This window comes from Alnus glutinosa, chromosome 5, assembly GCF_958979055.1.
Source record: "Alnus glutinosa chromosome 5, dhAlnGlut1.1, whole genome shotgun sequence".
Taxonomy (NCBI): domain Eukaryota; kingdom Viridiplantae; phylum Streptophyta; class Magnoliopsida; order Fagales; family Betulaceae; genus Alnus; species Alnus glutinosa.
In genome coordinates, this window is record NC_084890.1 from 24,161,762 (window position 1) to 24,165,920 (window position 4,159).

Below are 4,159 nucleotides of genomic sequence, written 5' to 3' on the forward strand. Positions count from 1 at the left end.
TTCTTTTTATTTTTTTATTTTTATAAGTTGAAAATGTAGACATTTTGAACGGCAATGAGAATGTAACTAGCCTTATCCTGACAGTGAACAATAATGGTCATGTTTGCTGTAGATTTCTTTGTTGTTAGGTTCTGATTTTCCTTAGCAATTTGCTTTTGCTTGTTTTTATTTGGGTAAAAATTGTCCAACGAAGTTTTAGTGATGATGTCTTTGGTCCAAGGGATTGCTCTTAGAAGGAATTCAACGGCCATAAATACAAGAGTGTTGATGGAACCTATATGGTCATGAATGTGTAAATAATGTGACATACACAGTTGTTTTTCTTGTTCAAAGGGCTTAGAGTTGGATTAGCCTGATACTATAACTATTACATATTTTTTTTAGGATCGTGGTTATTGTCATTACCATTATTATTTCTATTATCTATATTTTTCTTATGATGTAGTTTAGACTAGTTAAAACAACATATTGTCTTGTATGTTAATTGATGGGCTGTTTACTTGGTTGTTTTAAGTTGTAGTTGATTGTACTGTGACACTTGAGGAGTAGGCAGTTTAGTGTGTACTGTTTTTATACATGGATTCAATGTACATTATTTATTTTTAGCATACAATGTTGGCGAGAATGATGAAGAATTTTCCACAACTACACATTTGGCTTGTGTACGTCATCGCATTAATTCAAAATCTTCCAGAGTTATCTCCTCAAGACTTATCAACATAAAAACAAAAACAATAGAAAACGATTTTTTGTTTTTGTTCTCGAAAACAATTCTTAAAAATAAAAACAGAAACTGGTTTCTTACTAGAAATTGAAGAAAAATAAATATAAATTGCGGCTAAGGCTGTCCTAAGTGAATTTATATAAGAAAACAAGTCCAAAACGTACTACAAATGCGAAATAAAAGGAAACTGTTGAATCATGTTCGAACGGACAAAAGTCTCGTTCGAACGGAACTTTGGGATGAAGTCTTCGGTCGAAGAAGCTTCGATCAGCTAGCGACCAAACGTCATTGGTTGTTGTAAAATCGAATGGGCATCGATCGAGCCTCTTGGGTATTGTTTTTGTATTTCACTTAACGACCCGCTTTGACCCATTAAACCTTGAATTGAAAAATCTTAATGAAATACGACTTTGTAGCGCTTTGAATCAACTTTCCAATCATACCAAAATTGTCTTCATCAAATATTGAATCTCAAGATATGACCTTTTTATCATGTCGGGCTTGCTCTCGAAAACTGGCTTGCATCACCAATCCTCCACATATTTAAAGGATTGTAAAGGGTTGCTGTTACACCTTCATCGTTGATTAGACTCCAACATTGATCACCAAAAATTACCACAAGAGCATGCCCCATCATGGAAGTGGTGAAATCTCATGTTATCCCTTACAACAATCTCCCTCTCCATGACTTGAGATGCACTACACATGAACGCATGGCAATCCTCACATATCCTGATGTTCTTCATGATCTTAATGGTGCAACCAGCATCTGAACTGAGCAGCCCATATGCCAAGGCTAGCTTCTCACTATGATGCATTAGTATACGCTTCTTCTCTTCAACACTTGTATCATAAGTGACAGAGCTTAGGATTGGCCGGTACCCATGAGCCTTTAATCTGTCCAGAAGATCCTCCAATGCCTCCTTAATCTTAATGGATTCTGGATGGGTCATCTCGCCTGCATAGAACTCATGAATTACCCCCTTTTGTGCTTCAACCCAGCTACACCCTGGATTCTTTTTTAAGCCTTTTTCTCTCATCAACTTCCTCAACCTTGAAACATCATCCCACCTTCCTGCCAATGCATACGTGTTAGAGAGCAAGATGTAGTTTCCAATACCATTAGGTTATAGCTGAAAGAGATGGTTAGCAGCAATCTGAGCAATTTCAGGATTCTTATGGATGCGGCATGCTCCAAGCAGCGCTCCCCACACACCTCCATTGGGCTCCATTGGCATTGTTTCAGCGAGCTGAAGTGCTTCTTCCAAACGTCCAGCTCGACCAAGAATATCTACCATGCAAGCATAGTGATCCGCTGATGGAGCAACACCAAAACATTTTTCCATGGTTGCAAATAATTGCCGACCCTGTTCAACTAAACCTGCATGGCTGCACGCTGTAAGCACCCCTACAAAAGTGACCCTGTTGGGTCTTGTCTCAGTCTTCAACATCTGACGAAACAACTGCATTGCTGCATGAGCACGACCAAGCATGGCAAACCCCAAAATCATTGAACTGTAAGAAAACACATTCCTTTCCTTCATTCCTGCAAAAATCTTATATGCTTCCTCTATGCTCCCTCACTTTGAGTACATATCTATCAATGCGGATCCCACAACAACATTACCAGCCGGCCCAAACCCATATTTCTCGACTATATCCCGAACCCAATTCGCATACTTATCCGCACCCAATTGTGCACAAGCCGAAATGATGCCCACCAATGTAACGTCATCGGTCTCCATACCTGCATCTTGCATTCTCTTGAAGAACTCTAACGCCTCCTTTGTCCTAGCGTTCTGAGCATAGCCCGTGACCATCGTGGTTTATGCCACCATATCCTTCACAGGCAACTCATGAAACAATTCCCCTGCCGACTCCATATCCCTACTCTTCGCATATGCAACAATCAACTCAGTCCAAGAAACCACATCCCTCTCAGCCATTTCGTCAAACACTTTGTGCCCACAATCCAAAAGCCCGCATTTCACATACATATCAATCATAGTATTGCCAACATACAAATCAGAAGCAAACCCACCAATCAAAATCGTCTGCGCATGAATCTGTCGCCCTAAATCCACATCAAGCACTGCACCACAAGCCTTAAAAAGCGCAGAGAAAGTGAACGACACAGGCCCAGTACCCTCCCTTCTCATACGATTATACAAAACAACAGACTCGGAAAATGGTCCTTGAACAGCGTACCCACGAATGAGAGCAGTCTAGAGGAAGGGGTTTGGGTGGTTGACCTGTTGGAAGACAAGGCGAGGGTAGGAGTGAACCGGGACGTCGAGTTGAGCAAGCATGCGTATAAGCTTGGCTAGAACGTAGCAACATTGGTCCAGGCCCTTGCGGAGGATGTGGGCGTGGACTTGTTTGATTTGGACGAGGTTGGTGCAGCCATGGAGAACAGAGACGAGCTGCGCCTCTAGAAGCCTTCTTCGCTGAAGTCGAGAGAAAGGTACGAAAATTTGCATTGGTTGTATTTGTGGGTATCCTTGCTTTTGAGGGAAAACGTTAGGGATAGCGATGGTGGAGAGCTTGCGGTAGAGAGCAACCATCACACAGGCCAAGTCCCCGTTGCCTGTTACCAAATGATAGTGCAGTGCTCCCAAAGACAATGGCAGTTGGCGAGTCTGGGCAGCATAAAAATTTCACTTTAAGAAACGGCGCGTTCTTCGATGGAACTTCTATCCAAACGGAAGACTCTTTAACTACTTATAAGTAATCATGGCCCACCAAGGAGAAGAGGAAGCATGAGAACAAGGATCCCTCCTCGGATCTGTAAAATCGTCAGAGGTTTCTAGACTCGGGTCATGACTCCTATTAGAACAGTCTTCGGTTTGGTGTAAATGACACGTTTTTTTGATGTTCTTTATGTTCCCACGAATCCATGATCACTGCAAAAAAACCAATACGATTAAGAGAACATACCAGGGTGGCCGATAGATCTTACTCTGATTGCTAAGTCAGGTTCTGAGGAAAACAACAAGTGTAATGCACGATTCTTCAATCTTAGGTTTATACCTGGTATTAGGACTTATTTATAGGCTAAGTTAAAGGCCAACATGAATTAGGTCTTCTGCACCAACTTAACATAAGAATGCCATCATTGTTTGACATATCCCACAATGAGTGGTTTCAAAGGCACCCACTACCCTAGAGAAAAACTCTAGACTCGGTAACCTTTCTATCATTCGCCTTGGCTCCCCACGCAAGTAAGAAAGCCATAAATAGCGTAGTCCCAAGCCTATTAGGGATAACACGCCCCTAATGACACAAAAAATAACACCAATCTTCCGGTACTTATTATCATCATGATCAAGGCCGCCTGGAAGGCTCTCATTTGTTGATCCTGAAACTCTTGCAACAAGGACAAAGAAAGTTATGAAATAAATGATCCGACGAGCCTGCTATAAATAATTTAAGATT

General features: G+C 41.4%; 1 pseudogene; it reads right to left on the reverse strand.

Annotated features, from left to right (window-relative positions):
• Positions 1-849: 849 nt before the first annotated feature.
• On the reverse strand, positions 850-3,478 carry LOC133867593 (pentatricopeptide repeat-containing protein At5g44230-like; annotated as a pseudogene).
• Positions 3,479-4,159: the final 681 nt, after the last annotated feature.